At 46.9% G+C, this 24,377-nt stretch overlaps 1 long non-coding RNA gene across 8 annotated transcripts; it reads right to left on the bottom strand.

Moving 5' to 3' along the window:
- Nucleotides 1–196: 196 nt before the first annotated feature.
- On the bottom strand, nucleotides 197–22,440 carry LOC149350071 (uncharacterized). 8 transcript variants are annotated; one of them, XR_016290214.1, is made up of 4 exons: nucleotides 21,303–22,440; nucleotides 19,977–20,034; nucleotides 18,532–18,633; nucleotides 197–381 (listed from the first exon to the last, which is right to left on the bottom strand). It is a non-coding gene; the product is annotated as an uncharacterized LOC149350071 (long non-coding RNA). The 8 variants fall into 8 exon arrangements; XR_016290216.1 differs by lacking the exons at nucleotides 18,532–18,633; nucleotides 19,977–20,034; nucleotides 21,303–22,440 and adding exons at nucleotides 798–860; nucleotides 2,500–2,557; nucleotides 3,955–4,472; XR_016290215.1 differs by lacking the exons at nucleotides 18,532–18,633; nucleotides 19,977–20,034; nucleotides 21,303–22,440 and adding exons at nucleotides 798–860; nucleotides 2,500–2,560; nucleotides 3,955–4,472.
- Nucleotides 22,441–24,377: the final 1,937 nt, after the last annotated feature.

The following is a 24,377-nucleotide window of genomic DNA, read 5'->3' on the forward strand; positions in this document are numbered from 1 at the left end:
GCTTGGTGAAATTTCTCTCAACTTTGCGCAACATTTTCTGCTGCAAGGGCATAAACAGTAAGGCAATATGCGGCTCTGCACAGGAAACAGTGGTGGTTAGGTATGGTCTAAAAAAACCCAATGGTCTGTAACATGGTTTTTCTATAGGGCCAGAGAAGTCAATAATCTATACGCTTCATTAATTACTGACAAGAGATGTTGGTAGGAATACTTTATTTGGCACAGAAATTCTGGCCGACACTGGTCTACTGCCGCTCTGCTTATAGGCCAAGGTGCAGACTTGTGAGCACGTTCTTGAGCCAGTAGCCTTGGACCAGAGAATGCCACGCCATTCCAGGTTGGTAGCTGCAGTCCCTCCACTGGTGTCGGTCATATGCAGGGCTAGATGCCATGAAAAGAGAAAACAATTGTGCAAGCTCAGGAAAGTTAAATGCAACTAATAATCCATCAAGAGAAACCCAAAATCAAACGCATAAAAACTGAATGCATGCAGGAGAAAACAAAAGATGAGGACATCTCCCAACAGACTGTCGCAGCAGCCTACGCACTCCTGCAGCGGCCTTGCGCATGGACATTAGAAAGATAATCAAAAAAGGGCAAAAGCAGCATTGTTCAAGATGTGCCGAAAATACAAGAAAAGAAGTGTGTACAAAGCACAGCTCAAGAGAGAATGAAAACAGTCAGGACAAACAACGAAAGGGCTTCACTGGGTCAGACCAGTACTAATTAAGAGAATCAAATTATCAGCCTCAAGTCGAGGCAGTTAGGCTTGGCCAACCGACAACACTGCCGCATACCTTTTTGCAGCTTCTGATGCTGGCACACAGGAGGTCACAAGCTCCATATGCTAAACCAAAGACCTTAAAGGGGGGAGACACCAAACTTTTGGGTGGCGCCTTTGTTTCAAACATTGCGTATTGCTCCAGGGAATATGATACATGCTGTGCGAATCATATGTGCAACAATTAATAATGTATTACCGTGTTATTTATACTGAGCGATTTTTGGTTTCGGTTTCTGAGCGCCAGGGTGTGTTACATCACTCCCAAGAAAGAGCAGCAACCCTGGCCACGTAGGCTAGAAAAATAATTAAAAAATGCCGGCCGGTACTGAGATACGCTCAGCAAAGCCATGCGGGCGAGGGGCAACATGAAACAAAGCAGCTCACTGGGGATGAGCTTAGTCGGAATACGCGATTTCTGCGTTGCATTCAGCTTTCATTTTTAGGTTTGGAACACACTGCCCTTTCCAGAATGATAAGAAGGAGCAACATTTTCCAGGAGTCTAGTTTTGGTGATCTCGCGAGTATACAGTGCATTCATAAGCAGATAAAATTTGTTTTGTACCATGCATTCTGAAAATAAATCACCGGTTTCCTTGCGCTTTGCTGTGTACAAAATTGCAGCTAGCTTTTAGCAATGATGTTCACGTTGCACTTAGCAAAAGCCCTTGCGATCTGGGTGCCAACTAAAGCAGAGTCTGCTTGCATTGGATGAAGTGCTCCCAGTGGAGTGCATTGCTGCTACCCTTATTGCACATAAAAGGCAAATCCAACCCCACTCAAACCAATACCTCTCCACAAGCTCTAGTCGAGTTTTCTTGCGGTATGGATGGAATAAAAAAAACCTGCCTACTAAAAAGAGCCAAGTAGCCGTTAAATGCAAACCTGTGTTAAATATTTCTATCCAGGCGACCTGAAGCACACCACAAAAAGTATTAGAACAGGGTGCCCAGCAAGCTACTCATTTCTAATTCCCGATGGCCGAAGTGAGAAACATAGTAGCGATAGTAATGGACAGTATACACGACCTATTCACAGAAAAAAGTAAGGAAGCTGCAAAAGCTTCATTGAAAACAGATTTCCCTACCCTGTTCGAGATAGCTGCTTTCACGAAGTCCAGCTCTTTATTACAGGTGGTTACCCTTATGTTTATTCTCCAAAGTATTTATATTCTGTGCTAAGTGCATGCCAACATCAAATTTTTCATTTTGAAGCAGAAAACTAATAAGAATTCGCAGCAAATACAACTGAATATTCTCGAGCAGTTCACATATCAAAACAGGAGCAAAAAACGGGAAGGTCCGTGCATACGAGAAAACTGCCTGTCAGTTTTGCAAGTGCTGTTTTCTGAAACGAATGTAAACTTAGAAGAACATGTTTTCGTGCTGCAGACACCAAAGCGTAATCGCTTATCTTGCCGCAATTAGTCGATCTGTTTTGGAACATGGCACCGTTATGGATTCACAGCAACACAATTGTAAAATGAACCATTAAGTAACTACTCTACACACTTTCCTAGCAGCAGGACCACAAAAAATTGTACCGCGTGCGAAACTCATCGCACAAACAGTTCAAGTGGACTGTTGTTGTTACGTGACCTAGAGTTACGTTGGGCTGGGCTGACAAAAAGATACACAGAAACATACTCCGCGCATTCTTTTCTGTCAAACTGCACCGAGCTTTTGAGCAGAACTCACGATAAAACAGACGAGTCTCACCTTTAGGGCCTTTGGGTGAACTGACGGGCACGCGGGCTCAGTGCTAGTCCTGGGTGATCTGCTAACAAAATATTCGGGTGCAAGGAAGTTGACAACAGAAAGCAGATTATCAGATAACGGGCAATCACTCAATACTTGCATACCAAAAGACAGAAATAACAGAAATTGCTCACAGGCATTCATATACACAGAATAGGCACATATTTTTTGAAGAAAAAACATAAAACACGATATTAAATGTGCGCGGGCATTGTATCTCATTCATTTACTCTCCTTCTCAGGCATGGGCGTCCGGAAGGGGGGGCAAGGGGGGGCGGTTGCCCCCCCTTGGAATTACGGACATTATTTATGCCCTAGTAGAAAACAACTACAAACCTACCTCCTCCCCCATCCCCGGACATCGGGTGCACCCCCCTGGAAAAAGTTCTGCGGACGCCCTTGTTATCAGGAATATCAAGCTAGGTGCGATAAACATTGTATCTACCTTTGCCAACAAATTCACACATTGTTTATTAATGGTGCAATTCAAGAAACAAAACCTCGCAATCCCACATACTGCACAACAAATCAATGCAACAGTAAGTGAGGAGGACAAGATCTAGCACAATTTTGCGTATAAAAAAAATGTTACAACAGTTTAAGTACTTAAGAGTGAAAGCAGTAATTAGTTGCTTATCAGAAAAGATTATACAGCAAAAAAAAAACTTATTCTGTGACGTTCCATACATGTGCATGATCAAGGGAATAATAATAAATTTGCACCCCACTGCTTCTAGCACTTGAAACAAAGCTATATAAACAACATTACACATTTGCGAATAAAAAATCAACAGTAATGTTCAAAAGTCTTACAGCAAACCGAATATTAATTTCTGTTGACGCATTGTCCATCACATACAAAAATTGAACTGAAAACTAAAAATGGCCGTCAAGGTGGCAGGTAATCCAATATGGCGACTCGGCCTCCCCGAGTGCCAATATGGAGGGTATTATAATGGAGGGTCTCCCTCCTGAAACAGTCACTGACGTTCAATACGACTCCTCGGACTCCCCGAACCTCAAACCAGTGCTTGGCCTCCCCAAATTTCGTGCCAGAATGGAGGGCAAGCGCCTCCCTCGCAAACATACGACGTAGTAGAACTCTTATGACGCAGTAGGCCTCAACTACGCAATTCAGCAAATAGCGCCACACACTATTTCGGTTTCGCAATGAATGCAATAATTTCTCTCTCAATGAGGAGTTGAAACCACTTTCCGTCGTCGCTTTGACAAAAGCTTGAACACACAATCTGATTTGCAATTTCCTTTTGCTGCTGCCATATACGACGCAATTATGGCAGACGTCCATCTCAAAGTCATACACGGGAATGTCGTAGAAACAGTTCCTGTCACTGCATGGTCTGCAATGTCACTATCGAAATGCGATAACATTGAAGTGAATGAGATACAACTCACAATTTCAGCATCCGTCGGGCACTCCAGGACCAGCGACTTCTTCAGGAGCGGCCTGGGCCACTACGAAACGACGCAGAAAAGCTAAAATCGGCTGTACAAGAAAAATTTCCCATTCTACTAATGGCAAAACATACCAGCAGCTTGTGTTACACTACGTGAAAAGCCGATTACACTTTCCACAAATTGATTTTGTTCGATTACATTATGGACCCAAACTGCGGGTTCACCTAACCCATCCTCACGTTGCTATTGTATTATCAACCACAGATAAACCGAAAATCCACCGTAAAACAGTTACCAAAAAGCGAATGTCTGCGATGCGCACAGGTATTTATAGATAGCAAGCACGTGACACAAAGAGCCAATCCATAAGTACACAAGCACAAACAAGCAAATAGCAAATCCATAAATTCGAAACCGAAACTAAAGTCAATGGATACGACCAAAGGAGGCGCTGATACGATATAAGGAGGGTGTCATATGTTTTGAAGCCGGCTTTCCTCCTGTGTTGCCCCTCTTGGTAGACGTGTCAGCGCGATTGCGCTTGAGCAGCAGACAATGCCGGAGACGACGCCGCTGCGCCCAACGTTACTATTGGCTCCGCCGGTTACCAGATACACCCAGTAGTCCTTGCGAAAGAGCGTGACTATTTGGCACGCTGCTTGGATTGGATCAACGTTACTGAATTACTTTTTCGGATTGCAAACTCCGACGCCGCGGATGTCCCCCTTCCTCGTAGCGCCGAGCGGGGACGCTCTCGTCGCTGCTTGACCGGCGTCTCGGCAGAGTAGCCGAAAACTACAGCGAAGCGTTTTTGTGCCGGGCGTTTCTTTGTTGGGTTAAAGTGCGCTGCAAGTTGATCGCTGCTCCTCTGTGTCCCCGTTTAGAGCGATGCAGCTCGTGCGGCGTCTGCTATTCCAGTGTTGCCATACTATAGTCAAGGCTGTGGCATCATGCATGTTGCAAGTTGTGCGTCCGCGCCAAGGGTGGCGCCTCGGTAGAAACGATTGCAGCAATCCTGGTATCGGCGGTAAACGCGGCTGCAGTTAAGCTTAATAAAAGTGAAATTTTAATACGCTTAATGCGCTTAATACGTCTTAATACGCTCGCTGGGGCCACGCAGCGGCAGATTTAGTCTGTGGTACCCGTCTGCTCGACAAGTGAATTTGAGCATAGCACGCTTATTTCAAGAAAATCACGCGTTTCTCTCGTCTTAGTACGCTCGCTGGGGCCACGCAGCGGCAGATTTAGTCTGTGGTACCCGTCTGCTCGACAAGTGAATTTGAGCATAGCACGCTTATTTCAAGAAAATCACGCGTTTCTCTCGTCTTAATACGCTCGCTGGGGCCACGCAGCGGCATATTTCGTCTGTGGTACCCGTCTGCGCGAGACATCGGTCACTAAAAACGAAGTTCACAACGGCGAACAGGCGACGGCCACTCCGGGCACGGCTGCTCTAACGAGCTGGGCGGTTCGCGCAAGTCTGGCAACACTATAGTATGGCAACACTGGGATAGCAGACGGCGGTTACGACTCACGAAATGCTACCCTGAGCATGTGTCGGCATTCACTTGTCAGATACAGAACTTTGTTATTGCTACAAGAATGCAGATGTTAATCACCGTTTAGAGAGCAAGGAGAAGGTGTTTTTTTTTCCTATATGAACTGAATAAACTACTTTCAATCTGACCTCTGCTATTACTGTCATTTTTCGCGTTTTATGACCTTAAAGACGTCGAAGTTTCACGATGGTAGTGCTGCATCTGCCTTTAAAAAGCACGTATGCATCTTTGACTGTCTTGCTTCAAACCGATCGTACATGGCCTTAGGTTTTGATATTTTCGGCAACATGCGACTCATCTACCGGCCGTAAGCAATGAGTCGTTTAGTTTGTAGGGAAGTAAATGAAACAAACTAGTAGTAGTAGTAAAAGACCTTTAATCGAGCATAATTTATAGGACGAGCATGTCGACCGCCTGGGCGACCAGAAGTCACTGTTATTCTTCGCCTTCAGCGCCAAGCTAGTCGAGCCAGGTGGTGATGGATAGAGAGGGTGGGCGTTTGGAACCCGACTGCTGAGCAGCCGAGGTCCGCATAGATACAGGGGCAGTTGGGACAGGAAGGGTCCGGCCGATAGCGATAGAGAAAGCGGCGGGACGGGGTGATGACTGCGTTCATTTGGATGTGCCGAAGAAGGCGAGACTCCGGCACCATGAGTGATGGATGAGGGGGAGGGTAAAGGTGTTTGTCGAGGCGGAGCTCAAGGTAGACCTCTTTTTTGGTGTGGCGAAGGGTGAGTATCCCACCGTCCTCCTAGGGCTTGGGCCAGGGGATCAACGGTGCCCGGAAAAGTGTGCCGCAGGCGAGCTGCAGGGCCAGCTCATTGCCGTCAATCCCTGAATGCCCAGGGACCTAGCGGAGGAAAACGATTGAAGGCTCCAGTCGCTGGCCAGGCCCTTGTCGAAGCGTTAGAAAACAGTTATTGTTTTTCTACCGTGTGTCAACCGAATTACGTTTATGGTATACCGGATCCATCCGATCTTCACCCCCTTCGTGTGCGTGTATATATATATATATATACATGTATATATATAACATGCGGCTGCACAGGCCCAGCGTATGCGGCCAGCAGCTGCGACCGAGGAGAACCGGGCCGAGATGTTATTGCATTCTGAGGACAGAATGTAATTAAGTGCTAATGTTTTTTTTTCTTTTGCGTTGCTGAGCGATCACGCCGACACCTCTCGTTCAAAGCCAATAAATGGCGGCTTTTGGAAAAGAGTTCACAGTAGGTCGCTGCGTACTATTTCGTTCTGTCCACACGCGGCGCTACCATTCCATAACTGCTGAGGATGCACTCAGAATGCGCTCACAAAAGGCGGAGGACAGTGCGATGTGGTTATGCTCTCGGGGGCCATGGCTACTCGGTGTAACCGCGGGCCGGTGCACATTTCAAAGTGTCACAGTGAGATGGTGACACATGCTTCGTGTGCGGCCATGATAACCTCGCAAATGAGATTTCCGAACAGAACAGGAGACATTCAATTTTTATTTGTAGCTTTCAGCATCTGCGTAACGCTCCGTCGCCTCCTATTGGAGTCTGCTGGCTGAAGTTCATTCTGGCCGTCTCCGCTTGCTTGTGTCGCCCGCTTACAAGTCCTGGAGCGGGTATTCCTCCTGGGTGCATATAACTGAGGCGCACCTCTTAGAACAGGGCCTGAAATCACTGCAGTTCAGAAGCTCTGTGTTGGGTGCATACCACGGATCTTAATCCGACCGACCCTTTTTGGGAAGCAGTTAAGGACCCCGCGACAGCAGAAAATCGTTGCTGATCTCGATATTATGCGTCTACCTTTTGTCCCCTCCAGTGCCCATAAGTCTGGTTCCATCGAAGCGGGTCTCTAGTGGATCGAGCACAGGTTGAGAGAGAAATAAAAAGGGAGAGAAAGAAAGCGGTTGGCAGCCTGTTTTACACATCGTTTTATACACAGGACAGAAATCAGTTTTAAAGGTGGGTACATGATAAGTAATTATTTATTCTTACGGTAAACAACTTTTCAATAGCTTTACTGAGCGATAAGAGTATAGAGATGGGTCAGTAATTATTTACAAGCTCTTTGTCGCCTTTTTTAAACATTGGAATGATTTTTGCTTTTTCTTTAGCCTTGGAGCTGAGTAGCTAGCTCTAGACTGACTAGTCCACAGCTGGGTGAAATTCAGGGGGAAATCTTCGAAACGATAGAGCACAAATCTTCCTTAAAGCACAGGCAAGAATAATAAATGGCTGCCTTCTTCGGATTCATGCAGTCCCTACATTCTAGCAAGGGGGGCCTCGATTAATTACTTGTTAATTGTGGGGGTCTGAGGCACCCAAGGACTCCTGACTTTAAGCACTGGGACTCCCCTCTCTTGCAAGCAGACAAGGGCAACGACAAGAGACGAAAATTTCCATCCGGTATAATATTCGGGCGCTTGAAAGCCAGAAACGTCACACGGCCATTAGCTGTGTTTAGGGGCCCTAAAGGGAGCACTTTGTTTAAAATACTGAATGCTCCTTTTAAATCCGCTTTCCTATACAACCTTGCGTGCCCTAGTTTTATCCAAATCTAAGGCTGTTTTTCGCCCAGGAGGGCATCAAAAACTACGTGACTCTTCAATATCTAGGCACATAATTTTAGTTCACCGTGGGAAAAAATGTGCGATAGTTTCGGCATTTAAATTAAGGCCATGGATCAGGGAATGAAATGAGCATTGTTTCCCAGAAGCAAGGACAGACTTGTAGTTTACAATGAATTCATGTTTCATGCGAATCCCAGCTGCATCTGTTATTAAACGTCCGGTTTGTGAAATAAATTTAAAAGGCGGTAATTTCTGCATGACATGGAGGTCGGTAGCATTGCGTCCTGAATTTCATTTCAGTGCCGAAAGCTGGGCTCAAGCACTTGGATATAAGATAAGCACATGTAGAAGGGCTTTGTTTATCATGAAAGGATAGCGCGAAAGGAAGGCACATGTGCCCTTCCGATCAAACACATCGCGTGGCTTACTGTTGTAAGAGCGCCTTTAGTTGGCCCGGTTTTGTGGGCTGCTCCCTCAAGACTTATAGAGCATGAATCAACTCGCTCAAAAAAGATTTTGATTCCGCAACTGCAGTGTCTTGCATGAAGCCGCAGAATAAGGATTCGAAAAGCGCGCCGGTGGTTGCTGCGGCGGCACGTGGGCCCTGTAGTCTCAGACAAAGACGACGAGCGTTGGGTTAGAATCGCAACGACAAAAAGGGAAAATGCGGGTTTAGCGTGCCTGTTGAATTCTCATTATGTATGCTGTGTGCTCGCTGTTTACTCCGTTTCAGGCTTCTGCTTCATTCCGTCGGCTGGGTTGGCGCTTGAATAGCCGGAACCGAAACTACGTGAAACCGGCGTCGTCCACCTCGATGACAGGCGCTTCGTCTCCTGCCGTCGATGGATGAAGAATCAGAACGTTAGAAACTATCCACATGCAGTAGTTTTTCTTGTTTTTAATTATTGTAAAATGGGACAGCTGCATTTTTTGTTTGTGCGAAACATCTAATGTGTTGCTCGTGTTGTTAAGAGTAGGAACAAATTTTTCGTATTGTATTTTTCCTTTCGAACGCTGCATAATACATTAGTAAAAATGAATCACCGCCTACAATTCGCCTACGATCAGCCCCTAACTCATTGAAATTATTTTTCCGTGCAGTTTCGGTTTCTTTTTCATGAATCGAAAAACCGCTGCGTCGTCACAAATGAGCACGAAGGAAAGCAATAATTTAGGCGAGGACGTCACGGCACATTATATAAAACCAGACGCGAGGACTGCACTGTTTGGCAGCCGTCTCAGAGCGCGTGGGCCTGAGCAGCAGACAATAGACACTTTGCAAAAAGGGGGGCAGACAGACAAAAGAAGTTGGCAGTGGTTCAGCTCTGCTATGCCAGGATATACGCAGCGTGAGCAGTGACGTCACGTGGCTCTGCGCCGGCGGCAGCAGCGGCGAGGCGCGCCAGCTGTGCGCAGTGACGTCACTCGCTCCTCCCGCATGCGCAGTATGGTCGACGGAGGTAGCACACGAAACGGCGAGACTGTGGCCAATGTAGCTCACGCTACAAAACATTTTATTTCGCAACGGAATTCGAAGCACGCGGGCCCACGCACGACCCCACTCACGGTCTAAACGTTCGTGTGATGTCGGTCCGACCCGGCCTAAAGGCGGCCTCCTGTCATGCCAGCTACGTTGATTGCAGTAAGGTCTCCCAGCACTCCCAGGTTCGGAGAGGCACCGGCCCTTTGGCGGGAGGGGGCGCCAGGCAGGGTAGGAGAATGCGGATAAGTGTGGCGTTGGGGTGGAAGCACAAGGAGCATGTGAGGGACCATAATGTGGATAAAGGAATATGCCAGGCGCCAGTGCGCATGCGCAGAACAATAACCCGATAGGCGTCATTGCCCCGCTCCCGGGCACTGGCACCCCATTATCCGTATATCCGATAGGGTCCCCCTATTATAAGATCTCCAATAGCGCCGTGTCGCCGGCAACTGACAGAGACGCAGATGATGCAGTCGGCGCCGTGCGATCTACGTCACTATTGGCTGCGTCACCGGCCAAAGACACCCAGTAATCTTTACGAAAGCACGTGACCTCGGGCACACTTTTTTTTCATGCAGCTGATAGGGCGTGGGCCTTTCCTAAGCTTTCCTTTAGTCATGCAAGTGAGTACCGGATCACGCGAGGTATAGAAAAATTGAGATATAATAGCTCATTTCTCACTTGCTGCCATTCAGGCTTTTAGAGCATGAGAGTTGGAATGAATTGGAGCGGGAAAGTACCTAATTTTTCATTGTAGTTTTTTCATGTCTCACGTGATCTCATGCGCACTTTTGACCTTTTGACGTTATTTTTTAACGCTGGCGAATTTAGATTTGGATATCCCTTTGTATCGGGCGGTCCTTACGGAGAAACACCTCCGATAGTGTCCTAGCCTATTTTGTAGTGTTCTTCGTCTTCATGGAGATTTCTCTCCACAATGCCAGTCGACGTTTGGTTGTTTCCACCGCATCAGCCACGGCATCTGCCCCTCCGATATCCGCTGACTCAATGGCAGCCGCATTGCCATCCATTGGCCGGAGCGGCGGGAAACCAAGGGCCTGCGCAAAAAGGGTTCCAACCGTATGTTGTGGCTGAAGCACCGGACAGGTCAGAACTACGTGTTCGGCAGTCTCCTCCCCTTGTTGGCACACCACACACGTCACGTCCCCTTCGGCTGCGTTTTGACCCCTGCATTTAGCCCACCTAAGTCTTGTCCGTACCACCCCAGCGCGCGCCTCGAAAAGCAGTGAACTTCCTACGGAGTTATCGTAGAATTTCTCCTGCTTGATCTCCGTCTTCCGAGCGTAAACTTCCACGGTGTTATCAATGTTTGCTGAAGTCGCATGTATCATTACAGATCAAAAACACACTCCGCTTGAGTTGGTGTCTTCACTCCTTTACCCACGTGTCTAACACAAGGTGTACGTAAATCCAGGGGTGTAAATCCACGCAGATTTCAGGGCGGTACGCGGCTCTCCAGTCCTCTGTCCTAAGTCCCAGATGCAGGTACAGACAAAGCCGCCACCGTCAGCAGAAACCTATTGCTGACCGGGGCGAAACAGCGTTGCGAATTGGGAAGCCGACGAGAGAAGGCTCTAAAAAACGTCCTTTAGCTAAAGGCCATTGCCATCCAGCTGGACGGTAGTGCGGCACAGTATACCACAATGTTTCACGGTGGATGCTTTCCATTTGAGTAGAATGGTATCTTCGCCTGCGTTCCTGAGCTACGAAAAGCTTCGGACAACCTTTGTGTAAACCATGCAGATGTTTTCCTTGGGGTTGCAGATCCCCCTCTTGGGATCCATAGAGTGTTCGGAGTTTATAAGGCTACCAGTCGTGCTCGAAGCTAGGGAAGCTGTCTCCTTATTTAAAAACGATATGATGTCGTATTTCTCACATGCTGTATGAAGTCTCGTCGCCTTATAAGTAAAGCTAACATATAGCGTTGGGCAAGTTGGTGTGACGTGCTCTGTGAGGAATGGCGCGGCAGGGAAAGACGTGGACGAAAGAAAGAAAGGCGCTTATGTTTGTGTCTTTTCTTCCTTTCGTCCATGCATTTCTCTGCCACGCCATTCGTAACGAAGTGAAACTTAGTGCGTAGGAGTGAGCTCATAGTGCATTGTATTTTTCTATCTTTTTTTTAAGAGCGAGTTTCGTCATGAAAAGCAGACGGGCCTGTACGGCCTTTACTAGAAAATATTTCGTAATAGGCCACTAGGTAATGTTTATCTGTGTCGATACGAGGCGATATGAGGCGATCCTTAGGCTGTCCGCACTATATGCTCACAAAGGGAGGAAGACCGCGCAGTGTACCTATCTTCTCGGGCACCATGGTTGATGCGATCGATGCCAGCTCGTCGCAACACATTTGAATGCTCCATGCATTTGAAGGATGAATGTGTACACAGCTGCGCGTGGGAACGGGACCACCTAATGTGAAAAAAAAATTAAAAGTATACGAAGAGCATCGTGACCGTCAGATTTCTGCCTAAAACCTTTAGCAGCTCACTGTGGTGAGCCGCGCGTTGCGGCTGGCCGTCTGCTGGCGCTCGTTCGCCGCGCTACTAGTCGGTGCAGTGTGCATCGTCCGGATGCAGAGCTGGGCTGGCAGGAGTGTCCCTCACGTGTGACACATTTCAGCGCATCGCGAAGAGAACGCTAGCAGAGAAGCGCAGTACGCGTGCGTCTTTTGCGATTCGCCTCCTTTGCAACGAGGCCGCGATTGTCAGTATTGAACATGGGTTCACCAGCCGAACGAGCTAACCACAGAGCCACCTCAGCTTGTTCCGTTCGGGTCTGACTTCCGAACAACTGTCCCGAAGGTTAGTGCAAAGTAGCAGACCAGATATTCCTCTTTAAGGCCGACTTCTTTGCCCTAGTAATAATTAAAATTATATTTTTGTAATATTTGGTTTACCTGACGTTAATTTCACGTGAAACTTGTTATTCGTGTTATTTTTGTTCTACTTTTTTATGCTCACATGCTTTAGTATGACCGCTTCACACCACTGTCTTTTCCCGCCCCTTATGTAATGTCCCAGACGGAATCTTTAAGGGTACAATAAATGATGATGGTGATGATGGTGATTAAACTTATCTCTCTCTTCTAGCGGCGTTGATATCGCGCAGAGCGTTTAATAAGTGCGTGTTTGGTTATGCTTAGAACGTAACACGCCGTGGCGTCAAATTAGTGGTTATAGCTGCTAATATGAGAATTAGCTCACAGGCCCCATTCCGTCCGTGGCGACCAGATTTCAAACAGTAAGTCTTTTCTCATTTACATATTTATTCTGCCTTCAGGCTGTAATCGCTGCCAAAAATTTCCCGACAAACCAAAGAAAAAACGCAGCTGTTCCGCGAGCTCATCTACGAAGAGCACCGCGGCTTCTTTCGTACAAGAGGCCAGTTCAGCCGTTTCATACACCGGCATTCCAGAAGAGAAGTTTGAAGGTCGAAAGATGTCAGGTCATGAGCAATTTCTGGTGTCCTACTGGAGCGAACATGCAGCTTGTTTATTTTTTTTCCCCTCTTTGGTCCGCTCTATTTCTTTTCGACATTGCTATCGTGGTCAGATATACAGGGTGTCCACGCTAACCTTAGCCAAGGGTTAAAAAATAAAACATTTGAGGTAAACCAGGGAAACCTCTTACATACATCTACCAACCGGCTTGCGCATCATAGGCAATTTTTTGTTTTGAGATGAATTAATTAGCAATTAAGATAATTTTTCTAAATGCGTAAATATTCACTTTAGACAGCAAATGTGAATAGCAAAGTTGGAGAGCACCTTCAGAAGCCCCCATTCCATTTATTTGCGATAAAGAAGACCTCACGTGTATCTTTTTTCCGAGCTCCAAAGAAAGCCCGCGAAATACAAAAAGAAGTCACGTGACTAGCGCATTCGCGCGCCACGACTGTGCTGCTCTCAACCGTGGCTTGAGTGAACGAAATGAGCTGCTGGCAAGGCGCGACGACCTCAATGCGCCGGCAGGCCGATATGTCAACGGTGGTTGCGGCGCTCGCGCGAGCAAGTCTCCAAGCGTGACGGTGCAAGTTGCAGCGAACGCGCCGGCCATTGTGAGCTATGACATGGCCAAAGGTGACAAACACAAATGCGACGAGTTTTATTCGCCACTGAGAGGCAAAAGAAGATAGCCAAGTATGCCTATCTATCATAGCTCACAATGCCCGGCGCGTTTTTTTTTCCTCCATGCATGTACACCTCCCGCTCCCTCCATTTCACAGCAGTTGCTCTTGGCACGTTGTCACTTAGCTGACACGAACGGGGGTGAAGTCTGATATATGTATATAGTTATTTGGTATGTGCTGAATTATATAGGTGCAGTTTGATGCTCTAAAGATGACCTGATCTCATTATATACAGCAAAACATGGCTTATTTTATTTAAAGTGCCAGAGACAATATAAAGTTCAATTTTTGGGCTACACATATGCATGTACAACCTAAAGTGAGAGTTGAGTGGGCACTCATTTGTTCACATAGAGTCGTAAAAGAAACATTAACTTCCGAAACGTAATAGCTGAATGTTTAGCGTGAAAAAAAATTGCTCACCATTGCCTGGAGCTTTTTTCTAATTATGTTGTCTGCACAATATCTTGTCCTGTAATTAGCAAGGATGTGTGGTTCTCACAATCATTCTGCATGCGCAAAACTTCAGAAAGCATTGCGATGAGTCTCGGTTAGCCTGAGCAGCTGTCGTGGAAAAAATAGCCCACTCAGGACAACGTACGACCAAACAACACAAATGCCTACTGCGTGCGCTATTTTTTCTATGATGCTATATCGACTAGCTCAAATGTCGATTCTACTCCTGAGCATGTGTCTGTGGAAGAGTTTTAGCAGCGAAGAGGGGCATGCCTAAAGCGTGCGAAGCTGCGGTACGCGTGCTCCTCTTCGCTGTTATCGCGGTGGCAGCATTGATCCCATAGAATCATCGCCTATTGGAATAACCTGTGTATTTTAAGGTGCAAGTTACTAGAATAAAGCGGATGGCAGAAAAAAAAAACAGTCGGAGCCAACCCGCGACACTGCATCTCGTACATTGCTGCTTGTGCTGTCTGCCGCGGCATAGTTTCGTTTTCGCGCTTGGGGTCGTTCGCGCTAGCGTCGCAGCGGCGATGGAACTGTGCCAACTGCCGCTCCAAAAATCACAGTCTGTAAGCGTGCTGGCTTTGGCGTGGACGCTTCCCGCCAGAAATCGCCGAACACAGCGGCGAAGAAGCGCCGATAGAATGTGTATATATGGTCTCGCTTTTTCTGGCCGGCATCGATATTGCACTGAACGAATGCCGGAACAGTGTAAACTACCACCGTGAGGCGGTTTTCGCGACGTACGATGCGGGAATGATGCAACAATTGCGTTATGTAACAGATACAGGTGACAGAGTTTAAAATACATGGGCTCCGATCTATGGCAGCTGGACTGGCTCATATGAAAACGTAGCACTGGTAAAACGCAGCAACCGCGAACGTAACAGCCCGGGTTCAACTCGATGTTTGTTTTGCAGAGAGAAAAATCAATCCTTCCACTTTTCATTGCGAGGGCTATAGAGGCGCCAGCTGCGGAACAACATATAACATCTCCTTCTATTGACACCACAGATTTTCTGTACTGCATGCAACCACCATGATCAGTGCTTTCAGTGGTAAAACCTATCTTATGCACGACCCTTCCTCACACGCACACACGGGAAACTCTTGTTGTTTCGTGCTCGCTTTTTTAGCTCAAGCTTTTGGTCGAATTCATTTCGAACTGAGGGTGCCAAGAGTGGACACCTGTGTGCCGCACGGTGATTTTGTAGCCACATGCTCTCTTTGACTTTGTTTGTTGCAAGTAAACTTTTAAAACTTGCAACAAGACTTTTCATGATGAAGACAACAAGTCCAGGGGTTACATTTAGAGCCAAATTGTGCGCGCACCATGAATAGGGTATATATCGTTGCAGGGCCAAGTGCCAATGGTCGGGCATATGTCGACGTCTCCGTACTTCAAACTCTTAAGAGACTGAAAATTTGTTCAAAGCATCCCGATTTAAATTCAAGGGTAAGGGGACCGAAAAATAGTTTCTCACACAGTTTGCAACGGAGAGCCCGACTAGAGGATTTGATGCATTCACGGGCCTTTCATTCTTATGCGACTGCTCATCAGCACTGACAGCATTAATAGTGGCGCCTCATAGATGCCACTAGATCGGCCCCGCATGTTCTAAAATAAACTGGTCCCACGCCATGACAGGAGCACAGGGAAAAAAAACAGCAGTGAAGCAGCCACAAAGGCCACAACACACACCAGGCAACGTGCGCATAGTGCATGTAATGGTTTTTCATAGACTACCCGCCCGAGGGGCTTCGAAAGCGCGATGGCTGCGTGCAGCATGCTGCATTACCATGTTTCATCATTCATCATAACAGGTGAGCTGTACGGACGTTGCATACTTATACTACTGAAAGTTTTGTCGCACTGAAATACCCAATTCCGACGGGACCGAAGGACCAATTTGTAAATACCGCAGGCTTAAAATAAGCAATTTCCTTTTGTGTACAGTACACACCCTACATTCCTCTCTGGCAACAATGACCTTTAGCAGCTGAGAAAAGTCAGAAGAAGAAAAAACAAAATCCGACATTACCAGGTGACGCGAATTCTATCAGTCACAGTTCTGCTTGAGGAATGATAGCTCACAAACAGTGAGAGAGGACTGTCAATCAAATTTACTGAACATCATTTAGGGCCGTTTGTTAACAGGTAAAGCCCGACATTACCCAGTTTGTGCACCCGAAGCATACGTCATGAAAACCAGGTTAAACCCAATTTCTGCTAAAAAAAATTATTACACCTGGTGTATAAGCGAAAGCATTGAAGGACTATGGCGGAAGCTTCATTCCCCTGGAGTGCTGCCTATGGTTGAAGAAATGAGGAGACCGAAAGTTTGGCTTATGGGAGACACATTTATTCTTTGCCTTTGGATATTCCTATGAAGACACTCCGATGGTCAGTGAAGTACTGAGACTTAGCGGTTGGGTGACCAACTTCTCGCGATCAACCATTATTATAGCTCCCACCTGCCAGGGTGGGCGCGCTGCCTATCCAATGTGAGCAATGCGTCGCAGGCGCAAGCAGCGTCTAGTAGTCCGATGCGCCACAGCTTTCACTCTCTTCTCTAACCAGGTTCAGCAGCAGTTAAAACTGCAGGTAATTTACTACGTGTTACCATGTGCAATGAAGCTTTCGCATACACATTTGATTCAACCAGAGCTAAACCACTAGCAATTTTTTGTTTGACCTTGACCCATGATGGGCCACTTTGGTGTAGCACCATAGACACACCATGGCTCTACTGTGGTTCGACATCTAAATTGCTTGAAAGTGAAAATCGCAGGAGCTGCGAAGAAAGCCCGAGGTCCCATAGTGAAGCTTACGCTCCAGAAGTGGCTTCAGGAGAAATGTAGTATGCCAGTGCAACAGGCTGAAGCTACCATGTAGAAATTGACAGATGTCTTGAACCTGAAGCCAATGGATGAACTAGCCACGTCAGAAATTGCATGTCATGCATTACCATGGAAGGCAGTTTTCTTTGTCCTTTTAGAGTGCAGTTTAAGGTGATGCCAATTTCACCAACTGCCAGCTAGAGCAAAGTGCTAGAGAATCGGCCTCGTTTGCAGACGGAATCCCAGTAGTGCTAGGAAGATTGGCTTTTTCAAATACCTACAAGACCATTCAACTCAAAATGCCTAGATTACAGAATTCAGCTAGAGCTTCCCAAGCACTGTCGGTGCTCAAGTGCTGAATGGGGTGGCGGTGTAGGTAAAAGCATCCCACACCAAGGGATAGTGCAATTAGAAAAGGCGCTATCTACCTGTAAAAAAGTTGAAATCCGCTCCTCCTACACATTAAAAGTAGTGTTTGTTACTCGATTCACAGCTTCATTGGGCTTCAGTACCCTTTCAGCTGTAGTCTCAGAGCAGCTTGTTAATGAAATTTTTGTTCCTCATTAACGTTCTGCAAAATTTTCTGCTGCAAAGGCATAAACAGTAAGGTAACATGCAGCTCTGCATAGGAAACAATGTAGTGGCTGGGTATGGGCTCAAAAAACCCGTTTTGTAAACATGGTTTTCCTACAGTGCCAAAGAAGTTGTTAATATATTCATACCCTTCATTAATTACTGACAAGACATGTTGGTAGGAATACTTTATTTGGCACAGAAGTTATGGCCGACACTGGACTATTGCCACTCTGCTTGTAGGCCAAGGTGCAGACTTAAAAGCACGTTCTTGAGCCAGTAGCCTTGGACCAGAGAATGCCTCGCCATTCCAGGTTGGTAGCTGCAGTTCCTCCACTGGTGTCGGTTATATGCAGGGCTAGATGCCATGAAAAGAGAAAACAATTGTGCAAGCTCAGGAAAGTTAAATGCAACTAATAATCCATCAACAGAAACCCAAAATCAAACGCATAAAGAACTGAATGCATGCAGGAGAAAAGAAAGGATAAGGACATCTCCCAACAGTCTGTCGCAGCAGCCAAAGCACTCCTGTAGTGGCCTTGCGCATGGATTTTAGAAAGATCATCAAAAAAGGATAAAAGCAAGATTCTACAAGATGTGCAAAAAGAACCACACACAAAAACAAGTGTGTACAAAGCAAAGCTCAAGAGAGAATGAAAATAGTCAAGGCAAACAACGAAAGGGCTTCACTTGGTCAGACCGGTACTAATTAAGTCAGTCTCAAGTCCTGGCAGTTAGGCTTGGCCAACCTTAGAAAACTGCCGCATTTCCTTTCACGGCTTCCGACGGCTTCGGCACACAGGAGGTCACCAGCTCCAAATGCTAAACCCAAAACCTTAAGTAGAGGGGAGACACCAAATTTATGGGTGGCGCCTTTGTTTCAAACATTGCGTATTGCCCCAGGGCACATGATACATGCTGCGTGATTCATATATGCGCAGTAAATTTCTTACCCTGTCATTTATACTGGGCGGATTCAGTTTCCGAGTGCTGGGGTGTGTTAAGTCATTCCCAAGGAAGAGCAGCAACGTGGTCACGTGGGCTCCAAAAGTAGTCTAAAAATAATGTCGTCCGTTACGTGATATGCCGAGCAAAGCAATGCAGGCAAGGGGCAACAAAGAATTCTGAGACCAAGCAGCTCACTTGCGATGAGCTCAGTTGGAATACGCGATTTCTGCATTGTATTTAGCTTTCACTTTTAGGTTTGGAACACTCTGCTAAATTCCAGATTGATAAGAAGGAGCAACATTTTCCAGGAGTCTAGTTTTGGTGATCTCGCGAGTATACTGTGCATTCATAAGCAGATAAAATTTGCTTTCTACCATGCATTTTGAAAATAAATCATTGCTTTCGTTGCGTATTGCTGTGTACAAAATTCGAGCTAGGTGTTAATGTTGCACTTTGCATAAGCCCTTGCGATCTGGATGCCAACTCAAAGCAGCATCTGCTTGCATTGGATGAAATACTCCCAGAGCAGTGCATTGCTGCTACCCGTATTGCATATATAAGGCGAATCTGCCGACAAAAAGAGCCGAGCAGCCGTTAAATGCAATCACGACTTAAATATTGCTATTAATGAGAGCTGAAGCATACAACAAAGAGAATTAAAACATGGTGTCCAGCAAGATACTCATTTCGAATTCCAGATGGCCGAAGTGAGAAATATAGTAGCAATGTTACCGGACAGCATGCATGATCTATTTGCAGAAAAAAAAAATGAAGCTGCAAAAGCTGCATTCAAAACAGATTTGCCTATACTGTTCGAGAAAGCTGCTTTTACGAGTCCAGCTCTTAATTACAGGTGGTTACCCTTTTCATATTATTCTTAAAAGCATTTTTGTTCTGTGCTAAGTGCATGTCAGCATCGAAATTTTCATTTTGAAGCAGATAGCAGAATTAAAAATTCTCAGCAAACACAACTGGATATTCTCGAGTAGTTCATATATTAAAACAGAAGTGATAATCGGGAAGGTCCGTGCACACGAGAAAACTGCTTGTTGGTTTTTCAAGTGATGCTTTCTGAAATGAACGTAAATTTAAAAGAAGAACATGTGTACACACTGCATGCAGGCACCAAAGCGTAATCACTTATCTCGCCGCAATTAGTGCATCTGTTTCGGAACGTGGCTCCGTATGGATTCAGAGCAACACAATTGTAAAATGAACCATTAGTGTGCAGTACTCTACACACTTTCCGCAAGACCACAAAAAAATTGGACCGCGTGCAAAAGTCATCAGAGAAATGGTTAGTTCAACTCTACTGTTGTGTTTTACGTTACCAACGGTTACATTGGGCTGGGCTGATGAAAGATATATACAAACATACTCAGCGCATATTTCTTTGTCAAACTGCACTGAGCTTTTGAGCAGAACTCTGGATGAAACACAGCAGTCTCACCTTTAGGGCCTTTGGGTGAACTGCCGGGCAAGCGGGCTCAGTGCTAGTCCTGGGTGATCTGCCAACAAAATATTTGGGTGCAAGGAAGTTGGCAACGGGCAATCACCTAATACTTACATACCAAAAGACAGAAATAGCAAATTGCGCATGGGCAATCATATACACAGAATAGACACTTATTTTTTGTAGAAAAACCATAAAACACAAGACATTGCATGTGCGCGGGCATTGCATCTCATTCATTTACTCTCCTTCCCGTCAGGAAATGTATAAAGGCGAGGTGCGATAAACATTGTATCCACCGTTGCAAACAAATTTTCTGCAGTGCTTTTTAATGCGCTCTTCAAGAAACAAACACTCGCGATCCCGCATACAGCACTACTTTGCTTATTAAAAAAAGATTACAGAGCAAAAATAACTTAGCTAGTGTTATCTTTCGATAACGTTCCACACATGTGCATAGTGAAGGGAATAAAAATAAATTTGCAACTCATTGGCTTCTAGCACTTGAAACAAAGCTGTATAGACAACATACATTTGCGAAGAAAAAAATCAACAGTAACTTTTTCATTTCAGCTCGTGCCGATGCTCCACCTGAAAAACAACTTCCTGCTGCAAAACGAAGCTTCATCGCTTTCTGTGGACACATTTGTCACACACATACGAAAATTTAATTGAAAGCGAAAACTGTCACTCAAGATCAAAAGTCGTACAGCAAACCGAAGATTAATTAATTGCTGTTGACAGAATTGTCCATCACGTACCAAAAACGAACTGAAAACTAAAAATGGCCGCCAAGGTGACAGGTAATCCAACATGGCTACTCGGCCTCCCCGAGTGCGAAGTCAATATGGAGGGTCTCCCTCCTGAAAGTCGCTGACGTTCATTACGACTCCTCGGACTCCCCGAACCTCAAACCAGTCAACTTTCAATATATTTGCTTGGCCTCCCCAAATTTCATGCCAGAATGGAGGGCAAGCGCCTCCCTCGCAAACATACGACGTAGTAGAACTCGTGACGCAGTAGGCCTCAACTACGCAATTCAGCAAATAGCGCCACACACTATTTTGCTTTCGCAATGAATGCAATAATTTCTCTCTCAATGAGGAATTGAAAACACTTTCCGTCGTCGCTTTGACAAAAGCTTGAACAAACAATCTTATTTGCTATTTGCTTTTCCTGCTGCCATATAGGATGCAATTATGGAAGACGTCTATCTTCTTCAAAGTCATACACGAGAATGTCGTAGAAACAGTTCCTGTCACTTGTCTGCAATGTCACCATCTAGATGCGATGACACTGAAGTGGATGAGGTATACAACTCACAATTTCAGCATCCGTCGGGCACTCCATGACCAGCGTCTTCTTCGGGATCGGCCTGGGCCACTATGAAACGGCGCAGAAAAGCTAAAATCGGCCGTACAAGAAAAAATTCGCTTTCCACTAACGGCAAAACATGCCAGAAGGTTGGTTTGAAGCTACATTAATAGCCGATTTCACTTTGTGCACATTGATTTTGCAGGATTACTTTCAAGCCCTCATTACGGTAATAGACAACTGTTACCAAATTGATAATTCATTCGGCGTGCACACGTATTTATAGATAACAAGCACGTGACACAAAGAGCCAATCCACGAGCAAATAAGCACAAATAAGCAGATAGCAAATCCATAAATACGAAACCGAAACTAAAATGAATGGCTACAACCGCTGATCTGCACTAGGTGGCTGGATGTCGCATTCCCGCTTTCCGAGACGAGCGCGAGTGAAGCCTGTAATTTCTGCGAAAGCGAAGGAAACAGGCATGCAGGTCTCACCCTGCCTCGGAAAAGGGGTACGTGCAATAAACACTATTGGTGAATTCCAATGGCAGATCGGGATCAAGTTTTTCTCCTCGGTTTGGATCAGTCGTATTCCAATGGTAAAATGGGAGCGCGAGTTGTATGTTCCAATGGCAGATCGGGATCAGGCGTAAATCCCGGATCGCTCCGTGGAGCAGCGATTCTTGATCTGCCGAAATCGGCGGATTTGACCGGAACCTCGCGTGACGTTTTCTTTTCCGCCGCGTCTACTTCCTGTCGCGACCGGCAGCAGCCGCTTCGTTCCTGTCGTCGCTACGTGGTGAGCCGGGCGAGCCGGGACAGACGGGCACTTTCCAGTCAACAGTGGACGGCAATGATCTTGCTTCGAGCCGTGCGGCACTAATTTTGCTTCATGGAAGTGCCAGTTCCGACTCGGGCACTGAAAGCTCAGAGCCCAGCAGTGAAGATTCGTCTGAACCGGACAGCGAGTGTGAAACTGCCGGCCTGTATATGCCTGCCGCCGGCGTCAGAAAAATGCGCTAATATTCTTTGTTCGCGTTCATAACAAGCCCTGGAGTAGAGGAATGTAAAAAATGAATCATTTTTGAGGATCGTTGGCCAATACCGAGTTGCTGGTAGAAGTGATAATTGCGATACAAGCAAATTTCTTCCTGATGCCCAGTGCGGCTGGCCTGCTGTCTGCTAGCTCCGCTGTTGGCGGCGTCGCAGAAATCGATCATATCTTTATTTTATTATGAGACGAGGAACACAGTAAAACGGTGACGCGAGTAGCACCTTTACTACAGCGCTGGCCAATTCCGAAGCGCCCTCAGCTGCGGCATCGATGAAAAACAGTTAGGCTTAGCGACGACTACGGCAGCCAGGGAGAAACGTTGGCCGGGGTCAGCGCAGTTCGTCGCTCGGCGTGTCCGCGGGCGGCGTCGTTGCCGAAAGCTCGACTGTCTCGCTGATTGGTTCAGCGGCTTGCGTCTCGCAGTCGCAAGGCTGGAAAATCGAGCAGCGAGCAACTTGCCTGCGCGTCGTCCGCCACTTCTTTCGTGAACGGTAGGGACAGGCTCACCGGCTCTCCGAAGACCGCGGCCGCATACTCGCGTGTTCACGGAGAGTGGACCATCCTGTACATACGCTTTGGTTTTACATTCCGGCCTTCGTACTACCTCCTTTTTGTTTCGCCGAGACGGCGTCTGTCAACGCGGAGATCGCGCCTCGCGCAAGTCTCCTGTCGCACTCGAACACGAAGCTAGCAGGGCGTCCGCTCCGGCGGCGCGCCTAGTTTCCGCGGTCGCCGCTGCGGCGCTGGCGTCGCGCTCCCGAGGGATCACTGGCATTCGAATCGCAAACTGGGAGGTGGCAAATCTACGCGCTCCGACGCGCTCCGTACGCGATCCTACGGAGCGGTCTCGATCTGCCATTGGAATTCAGCATATGTTCTTGTCTGGTTCTTGCCTTCCGAGCGTGAAGGAGAAGTAGTGGAATGACGATGAGGCTAGGTCATCTTAAAACCGAATTTTCGTGCAGGAATGAAAAGGCACAGCGCGAGAGGAACGACTGACAAGAAAGTCGAATGCTGCAGTGCGCGTGAGAAGCGCTGTTAGAAGTCAGCTGGACCGAGCACCATGAATTAAAGCCCATTCAGGCTTAACTTGCTCCAATATGTAACAGTATATGACACGCGCCGTCGAAAAAGCAGTACCATTCCTTTTGGAGGCGCTAATGTGAACCAACCGAACACCGTCGACACCTCACAAGATAGTAGCCTAGCCATCGCTCCGGTAGTAGGCTGCCTGGTGAATGTTTCAACCTATTCTTTCTTATATTTATCCCCCATTGATAGCATAACTTGGGCTTGAGCGTGGGAACAAGCATCACAGTAAAGAGCAGAGTTGGCGAAGCTAGGCAAACGAGACGACACCGCGCCGAGTAGACGAGGCACCATACTTGCTGCGTGTAGCGACGTCCTGTCGTCTGCTAGTGTCGTCCCATTGCGATGCAATGGACCCTTATTTTTGAAACGTCTTTCCCGAAGACTTCGCTGGTCTCCTCGCCCAGAGCGGGGCGTACCCGTGACAGGGGGCGGTGCGAAACTGCGTAAAAGTAGAATAGAATTACAACATTGAAAAATAAAGAATAAAGTATGACAAAAAATAGTCGTCCGCTACTTGGCGCCAAGTACAAAAAACACCGCCGAGCTGCGGCGCGTGTTTAAAGCCCCTTTATACTACTTTATACGCGTCGCACAGTAGCGCCGTAGCGACGGACGGTGAAATGCGTTGCGGCGGCGGTCTCGGCGTACTCGCCACAGACAGTACCTGAGTGATTGTGCTGAATGCGACGCGAAAGACCCTGTGGGCCGGTCGTCACGGAAATGAAAGTTTAGCGGTAATTATACTGCATGAAGCGACCGCTTATCGCCCGAAGCCACGCGCAGCGTGTCGCGTCTCCGCACTTGTGAGATGCGATCAGCGTCACGGGGAGAGGAATTGGCGGAGAAACGGCTGGCTCTCGATCGTAACCTCAACGCGTCAGTGGCGTTGGGAAGCTTTACCTCACCGTGTCACGTCTTCAGCGGTGTAGCGC

Source organism: Amblyomma mixtum, chromosome 3 (genome assembly GCF_055824585.1).
Source record: "Amblyomma mixtum isolate Tamu chromosome 3, ASM5582458v1, whole genome shotgun sequence".
NCBI classification, from domain to species: Eukaryota; Metazoa; Arthropoda; class Arachnida; order Ixodida; family Ixodidae; genus Amblyomma; species Amblyomma mixtum.